The sequence below is a fragment of the Pyrus communis genome, chromosome 2 (genome assembly GCF_041283825.1).
Source record: "Pyrus communis isolate YQ-2024b chromosome 2, ASM4128382v1, whole genome shotgun sequence".
Classification (NCBI taxonomy): domain Eukaryota; kingdom Viridiplantae; phylum Streptophyta; class Magnoliopsida; order Rosales; family Rosaceae; genus Pyrus; species Pyrus communis.
The window spans coordinates 16,447,556-16,460,023 of record NC_142566.1 but is presented as its reverse complement, the minus strand read 5'-3'; the positions used below and the strand labels follow the sequence as shown (position 1 = coordinate 16,460,023).

The 12,468-nt window shown below is 32.5% G+C and overlaps 1 long non-coding RNA gene across 1 annotated transcript; it reads left to right on the top strand.

Moving 5' to 3' along the window:
• Positions 1-5,300: 5,300 nt before the first annotated feature.
• LOC148698646 (uncharacterized) lies at positions 5,301-6,240 on the top strand. Its single transcript, XR_015952028.1, has 2 exons — positions 5,301-5,502; positions 5,593-6,240. It is a non-coding gene; the product is annotated as an uncharacterized LOC148698646 (long non-coding RNA).
• The last annotated feature ends 6,228 nt before the right edge of the window (positions 6,241-12,468 follow it).

Here is a 12,468-nt window from a genome sequence, read left to right as displayed (position 1 = left end):
TTATGTTTATTTTCATGGTGTTTTTCCTAATAAGATATTGTAATTATATGATTAGAGGCAATTATTTGTCATGTACATTACAAACCTCAAAAGTTTGTCGTCATATAATTGTGATGATTTTTATCAAGTGATCAATAACTTTTTAAAATTCATACCAAGAGTTTGAATCTTTTATCACTTTATCAGTTTATCTTATATAACAAATTGACACTTTCATCCTTAATGTTATTGTCACTGTATACAATCATATCAAAATTTTCATTTCTCTTTTTTGGTATGTACCATTAAGTGATCCAAAAAATCGCGGTTAAATTTTGTAGATAAGAATTTAGTTAATCTTTATAATGTTTAGATCTTGCATAAAACTCATAGCACTAATTGTGATGTATGTAACAATTTAGCCAGAATCCAAAGTTTTAAGTTTTGTTTAGGAAGAATGCTAAACATTCTTTGTAGTACTCTTTATGACAAAGTCACTAAAGCTAGCACCTGCACAAAATTTACAACTGGCTACATAGGCTTAATTATAGCATAAAATGAAGATTGTGGAGATTTTATGCCACGTGGCTAATCCAACGCCATGAAAGCCTTGTTGGTGTTTGGATTATACCTATTGTAAGGGCATGAATTGAGATCCCTCCGGATCGCTGTGAATTATGCGGCTCTAATTATCTTATTTGATTAGTCTACTTTACACAAATTAAGCTCTTGAATAGATTGAATTTCTCTCTCTCAAACAATTCAAATTTTGAGATCCATCAACTTTAGACACAGAAAGTCGGCGAGAATCTCAGTCAGGGCATATATACATTGACGAAATTGGATCCCATCCGGATCCACTTTGTGGGGATTCTACGGATCCTCATATTTTAGGCATTCATCGTATATCATGCGATCAAAAATCATTTAACTCTTTTTTTATTTAAAATTAAACACAAATAGCATTTGACGAAAACTGACGCACAATGTACGATGAACGGATAGAATGTGAGGATTCATAGGATTCCCACGAAGTGGATCCGAAAGAATCCTCTTCCTACATTGACATGAAGGTTATGGAAATGTGGGACCTAACAGAAACAGGCCAATTTGAGTGAAGAACTGTGGCTCTACAAGACAACCAATTTCCTTTCCCTCTTGCCACATGGAAAAGTCTCTCTTGGCTTGGCTTTTGGAATTTAATTTGAGAAAATTAAAATTTTGGAGCCAAATACTTTTCTTTTCTCTCACATTAACTCAATTAGAGTCGTCTAAACTAATACAATAGTAAAAAGGTTTGGACAATACTTTCCTATTTTTCAAGGAGTAAAGTCCTCACTTCTCTTTATTACCGGACATTATTTTACTGTAAAAATGTTATAATTATAATTGTGTGTTCCTTATTTTTATAATTATCTCAAGGTTTAAGTGTAGAAAAAATTATCAAATTTGAAGATCATTTATTCATTCATGTGTGTTGAACACATCAACGGTTATATATATATTTTTTTTAAATTTATTATTATTAAGGGGGGGGGAGAGGGTTCAAAACTATTACAATAATTCAAGAGAGAATGGAGTTTCGAACTCATGACACAAAGGTGGAAACCCAAGATCCTATTTACTAGGATATTAAACCACATGTATCAACGGTTATAGTAACAAGTAATGAACTGTAAATTTCTTGATTCATATGGACAATTCAACAATTTTTAAATGAAATTTCTTTAAATGATGATGATAAAGAAAATATATGTTTTATTTATAACGTTTATGCGGTGAAATGATATCATGCTAAGAAAAGGAAGACCTTCCTTCTTACTATGAATGAGGGAAGTATTAGAAAAATGACTTCTTTGAAGTTTTTATTTATTAAAAAAAGTGGAGTTATCTCCGTTATTAGTTCATCTAAAGAAATGAAATTACACTAGTTATTTCATGAAAAAATGTATGATTTGTTGAGAAAATAGTTTCATGAATGTATTGATGAGACAACATAAAATTTGTAGAGTTAATGTATTGTTTATTAGTATATCATAGTATTCTTTAGACCAGGCATTCCTGTCATACTTTTTGTGTTCATGTCGTTTTCGTGTCATACCTGATATCTTAACGGGTTGTGTCGTGTAACACCCGTTAAAATAAACGGGTAAAATGACCTGACCCGATAATATTAACACGTAATATGACCCGACCTGTTACCAATTAAGGAAAATATATTTTAAATCAATAAATAATAAATGAAAAATATAATACTAAATAAGTATATACATACCATATTGTCACATCCAAAACATAAAAATGCATTTTTCTTTTAAGTATATTTTCGCTTACCTAAAGTCTTTAATAGTTTTTTAATTAATGTAGAAGTGTAAAAAATATAGAATATATATATATATATATCTATATATATATATATATATATATATATATATATATATATGCTCGTAATGGCAAGCTTTACAACTTTCATGAGAGCTTAACTTCGAAATTCGCCACTATAATCATATAAATCATAGATCAAAATTTAACCATTGATTGTTGTTTACATTTACGTTTCATTATTCTCATCAAATTTTGTCTTTTCAGATTTTCTTTTTCGAAAACGTGATCTATTAGAGGATGCAGGAAGATGAACGGTTTGGGTCATTGATATTATATTCAGAGTTTTACGGTTAGTGAAAATATTGCTTGATGTATATATAGTTTCTACAAACTATATGACATCGACTCATATTGCAGTTAATCGTAAATATCGAAACGTGATATCAAAGATCTGAACCGTTCATCTTCTTACATCCGCCAAATGATCATGTTTTCAAAAAAGAAAATTTTAAAAATGAAATTCAGTAAGAAGAATAAATGTAAATGACAATTGATGGTTAAATATATATTTAAGGTTTATGGATTATAGTGTTGGATTTCGAAGCTGACCCCTTCATGAAAATTGTAAAGCTTGTCACTATGAGTGATTGTATATATATATATATTTTTTTTTTCACATTTTTTACACTTCTACAATAATTATTATTAATTTTACCCTCAAATAAAAAACATTATTCATGAGGGTTTGGAGGATTTTAAAAATCTAAATGATATTGTAAGTGTAACCATTATCTACTCGTGGAGGAATAATGATGAATCACGAGTGTTTATATATTCTTTCACATTTTTCATACTTGTATGTATGTCTTCTTAGTTCTTGCCTATACAAATACTATACTAGTTTATTTTAATTTTGGACAACAACATGTTAAGTAAAATTTATCCTAGTAATGATAATAAGGAACTCTCATAATAAAAATAAATAATGACTAAAACTTTTTTTTTTTATAACTTATATAGAATAATTATACAAAACTATATATATTTAATATAGAATATATTGTACATATTAATATGGCTATTGTATTTTATAATAAATCTTTTAGTAATTAAACTTTAAAATTATCACAATAATTTTTTTTAATGGGTCCAAACGGGTTACCCACGTGTATACCCAATATTAACGGGTTCTCAACGGGTCACCCGATAATGACCCGATTAGTTATCGTGTTGACCTGAAATCATATATTTTCGTGTCGTGTCAGAAACTGTTGGATCTAGTATTCTTCAATGAAAGATTGCTTCTAAAATTTCAATATTTTCGGGTTTTATATGATTTACACAATATTAATATCACTACACCATGATAGTATCTTATTTTAATAATTTTTTTGTTGAAAGACATTATTTCATAGTTTACAATATCAATGGATTGTATATTTGTAGTTAGGGCGACTTTGTTTGAATTGTTACATCTCGTCCTAAAATTAATTGTATTTTAATTATGACAAGGTAAATGGAAATCCTACGTGGACATTTGAATTTTTTTCACTTTTTCTATTTTCTTATCATTTTTAAATAGTACTCATCCTAATGAATGAGTTGCACATATTTCACAATGATGTGCAAAATGTTAATTTTTCACCCTCGAGACTCCACAACTTGTTTTTCAAGACAACAGTAGGATCTCAATATCACAAGCTGCTGATTGCAATACTGTTGGTTTGCTAGCTGGACTTGTTAAACAAGTTGGCAAATTGGCCCATTTATTTTTATTATTTTCTAATTACGCTTAATGCCTAATCAATTTCTTGTTTAGGCTTGATCGAAATATACATACGCACAGAGTAAAATGACCCATCCTTTTAGCATATTCTTGTTCTCGTCACAAAGGAACGCGTGGGTGTAAATGGAATTGAATTTGGACTTACAATGGAGACAATACAAAACACGGAATGTAAGTGCAAATTGATAAATTTACATATATTGAAATTATCTCGTTGTTATTTTCTAAAGTTAGTGTGTGCGAAGTAGGGCCCATGCCTTTGCCCGTGCTTCCGTGCTCCTTTCTCGCTTCACCTTCTTTCTTCACTTTTCTCTTTTTCTCTCAGACACCCCCAACTCTCTTTCTTTTCTATGTGAAACATAGAGACACCGAGAACACCACCACCTCCACTTGCCACTCCAGCGAGCATATTCACTACCATCATTCTTCCCTCCTCGCAACCAACACAATTACGATTATGGTTTTCTCGAATTTGCTACCAAATCTGAGGACTCACAACCCAGTTCGGGTTCTTTCTCCAGCAAGATTCTCGGTTTTCCCAGCCAAATCTCCTCTCCTTGGACGGGAATGACACCACCAGTCACTTCATCACAATCCCAAGACCTAGATTTGAGCTTTGTATGCTCGAATCTACCACGGAACCAACGAAATCCAAACCACCACCTTCGGGTTATGTTTTTGAGAAATTTTCCAACCACCTCTGGCCATCATTTGGCCTTGATTTAGGTCAAAATTCATTCTTCTTGTCTCTAGCTTCATTTGACATATTTTATGTGATAAATGGTTGTGAAACGACTTAGATATAACTCCTTGAATTTTGACGAAATATTCCTAAAGGCGTTAGCATATACCATCAAGCCAAAAGTATATTCAGTTAACTTTATCTCCACCATCACAGTTGGTTTCCTAGCTGGACTTGTTAACCAAGTTGGCAAGTTGACCCATTTATTTTTATTATTTTTTAATTAGGCATAATGCCTAATCAATTTATTGTTTAGGCTTGACCAAACACACATACATAGAGTAAAATGGCCCATCCTTTTAGCATATTCTCGTAGTTCTCATCACAAACGAATGTGTGGGTGCAAACAGAACTGAATTTGGACTTACTATGAAGAATATACAAAACACGGAATGCAAGCGCAAATTGGTAAATTTACATATATTGAAATTATCTTGTTGTCATTTTCTGAAGTAGGAGTGTGTGCGAAGTAGGCCTTACTCCTCTGCCCATGCTCGCTTCTCGGTTCACCTTCTCTCTTCACTTCTCTTTTTCTCTTAGACGCCCTAAACTCTCTTTCATTTCTGTGTAAAACATAGAAACATCGAGAACACCACCACCTCCACTTGCCACTCCAGCGAGCCTATTCATCACCATCATTCTTCCATCCTTGCAACCAACACTATTACAGGTATGGTTTTCTCAAATTTTCTACCAAATCTAAGGACTCGTAAGCCAGTTCGGGTTATTCTTTCTCCAACGAGATTCTTGGTTTTACCAGCCAAATCTCATCTCCTTGGATGGGATTGACACCACCAGTCACTTCGTCACAATCCCAAGACCCATATTTGAGCTTTGTATGCTTGAATCTACCACAGAATCGATGAAATCCAAACATCCACCTTTGGGCCGTGGTTTTTTAGGCATGTTCCAGCTACCTTTGGCTATCTTTTGGCCATGATTTAGGTTAAAATTCCTTCCTCTTGTTTCTAGCTTCATTTGAAATATTTTATGTGAAAAATGGTTGTGAAACGGTTTAGATATAACTCCTTGAATTTTGACAAAATATTCCTAACGGCGTTAGGATATATCGCTAAGCCAAAGGTATATTCTAGGAACTTTGTCTTTGCCATTACTATTAATTGAAACAAAATATTTGTCTAGTAACAGACGAAATATTCCATCTCCAGCACGTGTCAGCTTAGTGGGCACGTGGCGGCTCTTACTTTATTTGTGAGTATAATTATGGCATGATTACACCTATTATTATATTTGCTCATCATCAATGTCTACACAATGTCTTCCTTTATTTGTATTGTCTAGACCACCTTCACGTGGTTGTAGTACTAGAACGTAACTTACACACCCAATTGTTCATGTAACTACCACCTACATAACTTGCTTACATGTTTATGATGACCTTTGCAGATATTATTGCTTATTACTATTTCAGTACCCGTATTTCTTAATTATTACTTTTATTTGGGTTCCTTACTATTATACATACAAATAGTACTAGTCTCAGAAACTATACTTGTTTTACAACAAGTGGTTGAGCAATAATAGTGGTGATCGTGCAATGCCAATTCCATTAATCTTTTTATCTAGCTCATGTAGCGAGGTTTAGGTCAATAACTCCTAAACCACAAGGCTTTAATTAGGGCACTAGGTGAAGAAACACTCCTAAGGACTTATTAACTCGAGCTAAAAAAGCTGCGAAACCAACTGACCACCCTGCCCCATGCCAGAACTCAACGATGTGACGTGAAACTCTCTGCTGGTTAAGCAGGAGGCCTAGTTACTAAGTAAAGCCTTAGGTGGAACAATTATTACTTTACTTATAACAAAAAATTAAATATTACTTAGAACAAAACTTGAAAATTTAACCAGGCGAATAAATAATTATACAATTCCAATCTCACTCCCCAAAAGCTATGTTGGGGTGAATGTGTAAATTTTCAAAGTATAACTCCTGAATTAGTTTCTAAGCAAAAATAAATAAAAAAAACCTTAATATGGAATTAACCTTCACTATGTCAATTTGTTCTAACATATAAAATAGTCTATGGATATTAACTCAGAATTGAAAAAAAAATTACTGACACAAAAATTGAAAACCTAAAAATTTATCCTCCACCCCCAAACTTAAATCACACATTGTCCTCAAATGATGGAAAATAAATAAAAAGAAAAGACACAAAATAAGATTAAAAAAATAATAATAAATAAAGCTAAAACAATTAACTAAACTAGAAAAGAAAAATGGAAAAACAACAAACAGAACATAAAAAGAAAACAAAAGCAAAAAATAAAATCACTAAAGTTAAAGAAAAACAAAGACAAAGAAAAGAAAACACCTAGAGGAAACCGAACGAGGCACAACATATACGTGCAAACCACAGATGCCTGAAGTTATGCACATATGTTAGCCTCTTGCGAAAAAAATAGGAAAAAAATTAAATAAATTAATAAATAAAAAGTTATATACACAAATAATTAACTAAGAATACGTTAAGACAAGTTACTGGCACAATCCTCAACAGCGGCACCAATTTCTTGATAGGATTTTTAACACTTACAAAGGTAGGAATAAAACCACTTGTAAGAGAATAAGGTAATCATAGTATGAATGACTCAAGTAAGGTTGCTCTCCATAGGAAGCTAATCATAATTAATGATTTGAAACAAATTTTTAAGAAAAAAAATTAAGATTGTGAAATTAAACGATAAAACAAGAAACAAAATAATTAAAGTTGAAAAAACAATTATACTCGACCAAAACAGAAAATAATGAGATAGTTTAGAAAATTCAATTATAAACAGAACTAGGGTTTAGCCGTTGTCATTAACAAATCTATGCCATTTTACCAATTATTTATGAATTACCACATACATGCTTTGAAAGTTAGGTTTTTCTAATGAATATTCTCCATGTGATGTTCAAGCGAAAACGTATATCTAACATGCAATCTTTATGTGATATTCAAATCAAACATAAATATCCAAGACTCATTAAGCTTTGTGAAAACCTTTTGAAAAATCATGCAACACTTAAGGGCTTGGCATTCACCTTAAGTGAAAATAAAATTAGTAATCATAAAAACCCTTCTTAGTTTTTGGGTGACATTCCAACAGAAATTGCACTAAATTACTTGTCTAAACATCCTGATGGCAACTAAGCACTAAGACAAATAAATAGTAAAAACTTGGCGATTAATAATTAAAAGCAAACATTTCATAAGTAAATTGATAAAAGCCTACATACTTTTGGCCTCACCCTAGCAAATGGAATTAGTTATGCGTATTGTGAAGTCAAGACTTTTAGTTTTGGCTTTCCTTGTCAAATATTGTAATTGAACCACATATGCTCAATCTAGCTTTAGGCTATTCTCTGTTTATGAGTGTGTTTGCTGGGAAGAAATGTTCAAGAATGTGGTACATCTCACTTCAAAAAGTTTGTTCATGCATGTGCATTTCATCTCTATATTCTTGTTACATTTTGACTAGTTTGGTTGTCTCGTTAGTTGTGCACGCTGACTTCCAGCTGTCTGGGCACACAAATTAAAACAACCCACAGGGTTTGACTTACACCTTTTTGCTGATGATTAGTTTTTGGCTCTTAATCTGCTCAGATTGTCTGTTGGGTTGACAAGTGGTTTTTGTTCTTGTTGGATGTGCAAAAAATAAGATTTGTCTATATAACCTCAGCTGGGGTTTTCATCCTCTTTGGTTAAGGATTTTACATTTTTCACAAAAATGTTCTTAAAGAAAGGCACATTTCAAACTAAACTTAAACTCTTCTTATAGCACACCAAGCAGCAAGAAGCTAACTACCACACAACCAAAGTACCATCCATCCCTGGGAAGCTGTGCGAGGAGCCATCTATCTTTGCCTCGAGCAGGAATGAACATTATTTTTGTTTAAAAAGCTGTTGTTAAAGTTTTGGTGGTGACATCGTAATTAATGTCCATATGAAATGCAGCAGTATTGTAGTGGTATGCCCCTCGTGCATTCAAGTAACTAGGGCCTACTTATAAACTAGAAAATGAGATGTACAATTAGAAAGAGAATTAGAAGATGTACTCTAGGAGAATAGAATCTCATATTGAAGAGATAACAACATGATATACAATTTATATGGTTTATTTTTAATATTATTGAGATTTTTTATGATAAAATCTAGAACTTAATAATATGTGGTTAAGTTAGAAACAATACCGGTGATGTTGGTTGAGAGCATGGACGATGCTAATATACTATAATTTTAAATCTTTTTCCATGTTTAGAATTATCAAATATTATATCTAAACAAATTAATTAGCAATTCAACTTTTAAACCTACCTTTTATTCAGACTTTCCTCCTCTTTGCTCATTGCTTTTGGCGTCCCCAAAACAGCAAGACTCCCTCTTTTTAATTCTTCTTTGAATCAAATAAATCATGTAATTAAGTAATCATTTAACTCTAACTTTGCAATTTTATTTGAACGATACACCAAGAATTTGCTTGTCACTTTTTTTTTTTGGGTCATATGTTGTTTACTAAGGTGAGATTGTTTTCTGTTAAAAGATTTGTATTTTTATATGAGTTTTTGTTATCATACTCTATCATTGTAGTTATTTAAATTTGATCCTTCTTGAAATAAATTCTAGCTCTACCACTGGTTAAGGGTCATGGGGGGCATAAAAAGTTTATCAAGGTATTAGAGTATGTTATTCCTCTAACACATCTTGATGCAATTTCTTGAGCTTGAATTTGCTTCCTTAAGTTGGAATTTTGAAAAATTGTGCTAGCTCACGTTTAAGGATTTCAAATATATAATTGGACATTCGAAAAAGTGTGTTGGCTCTAGTTAATGAATGATGACCGGGCTCTCAAAAGATTATGGTAGCTCCAGCATAATAAATTAACCAACTTTCGATGTGTTAGTTGGCTTCTCGTGTGATTTCTGGGGTCACTGAAGGGTGTGTTGGAGAAGAAAGTCTCACATCATGAAGGATAACAATGCAAGGTGATGCTAGAGAGACCATTTTCTAGATGATGTGACGGTTAATAGTTGGATTTCTTCTTTAAATCATAAAAGAGAAGTCAACCATCAACCATGTCACATCATGTGGTTTACAAAATATTGTATAAAAAGATGGTCTTCCTAGCATTTTCTAATATATAGTTTATCTTCTAATATCATCGAAGTTGTTGTGATAAACTCCACATTTAGTAATGAATGATTAAGTTAAAAATAATAGGCCTTTTAGCCAAAATGGTCCCTGAGATTTGCATAACTCCTCACTTTGGTCCCTGAGATTTGAAATCAATACAAGTGGTCCATGAGATGATCTACCATCAATCATTTTGGTCCTTCTGTGAATAGTTGTAAGATCCTACATCGCCCAGGGGAGTGATCCTTATATTATATTCCCATCTCTACCTAGCACGAGACCTTTTGGGAGCTCACTGGCTTCGGGTTCCATGGGAACTCCAAAGTTAAGCGAGTAGCGCGTGAGAGCACTCCCAGCATGGGTGACCCATAGGGAAGTTCTCATGTGAGTTCCTAGAAACAAAACCATGAAGGTGTGCTGGGGGCCCAAAGCGGACAATATCATGTTACGATGGAGTCGGGCCTGGGGAGTGATCCTGCCCGGGCCAGGATGTGACAATAGTTATGTTAAATAAATATTAAAATAATAAAACTACCCTCAATTTAATAAACAATAAACCAAAATGATTTGACAAAAATTGAGGGTACTGTTTTCATTTTATCCTTATTTAATAGAGATTTTTCCCAGAATGACAAAAATAATTGATGATAGACAAACTCAGGTATTAATTCTATCGATTTCAAATCTTAATGATCAAAATAATTAGTTATACAAATCTTAGAGACCATTTTAGATAAAAAGCCAAAATAATATTGATGATGTTGGTTGTAGACCACATTGAGTCTTAAAATGTTCATCGTGTACGGGTGCTAATTTGTACATTAATTTACATTTATATTTATTTTTCAAGTTGGGATCAACGATTTTGAGAGGAATAATATCAAAAACCAACAAAATAGTGAAAATCGACAAAGACAGATTAGTGGGAAAAGCCAATACAGCTAACATGGTCCCTTTCAATACAATCGAATAGAACGCTTTGATGTCCACATCTTCTTGGGCTATATATCCAATAATTTGGGCTATCAGATTGTCGACATTTCACCTATGCTTCTGCATGAATTATTATTGGTCATGCATTAATATCTAGGAAGCAAGTTTTATCATTTTGTTAAAACTTAAAAGAAGGAACAAGGAAAATACAAGGGAGCAAAACTGTACAAATGTATTTCTTTTTCAACCATTTATTTTAGGATGCAAATTTTTCCCACAGAAGAAGAAAAAAAAAAACCAATCTGTAAAATATGGTCGAAAGATCGAGAGAGACCTATAGAATTTTCTCGGCTTTATTTTGTTATGAGTCCAATATCCTTAACCAATACATGCATCTGAATTTTATGATGTTCATTTGTTTGATGATTTTTTTTTAAAAGACTAGAGTGGAAACATATGAACCATGAGGATTAGATTTGGTCGGAAATCAGTTTTTGGAGTATTCTACATAAAAGATACATTTGTACGTGCAATTTATTTATTTTTTTCTAATCGTAAAAGATATATTTGTATATGTGCATTTGGCAAGAAAGATTGATATAGTTTGATGCAAGAGCAAGAAATTTTTTAAAGTCTCTCATCTTTGTATTCAGGGTTTAGGGTTATGTGACTCAGTACATGCCATGCATGCACATGGAAGAAATAAACACTCAACAACAAACTACCACATAAAAGTAGGAGGTTCACTATTGATTCCTCTTAGGCCTTTCTCTCCCCTCTACAGCTATTGCACTGATCTCTTCTCTTTGACTCTCCTTTTTCATTCAGGAAAGTAGTATTGAGTAACCTCAAGTTGAATCAGGCGATTAAGTTGGATACAATATGAGTAGATTTTTTTTTTTTTTTTTAATTTTTGTTGATATTATCGAGTCGGATATGTTAAGAATAATGATCCAATGTTTGTTTAAGCTGCCACTTGTCAATCGATTAGTGAGTTTGTTGTAATAGGTAGTTATGAGATTACGTAATCAATAAGGTTTCAAAACTATAGTATATAAGACAATAACAATCATTGTTGTTGAAACATCATCATTAATCTATCACTCTTTATAAGGCTTACTATTTTCTCTCTCTTCCATCTCTTTCTCTGTTATTCTTGTAGGGTGCGTTTGTTGCACCGGACTGTCTCGGACTAGATTAGCTTCAGGGACTAAGCTGGACTGGCTTAGACTAGACTAAGCTGGACTGACTTAATGAAGCGTTTGGTGCAGTGTCAGACTAAAAATGAGGATTATAATACTATATTATTTAATAATATTATATTTTTAATTTAATATATCAATTAATATTTTATTATTACTTTATCTTTTTCCCTATTTTTCTGGAACCCTCTCCTATCTCTTCATTCATTTTTTTTCTCTGCTTCTCCCTCCCCATTCCCCATTTCTCCCATTTTTGTTCCTTCTTTTTTCTTATTGCAAATCCTTTGCCTCTTCACTTCATCTTCTTCGCCTCCTACCTCTTCACTGCCTTTGCACTTTACCTCATTTTTTCCGATGAGTTGC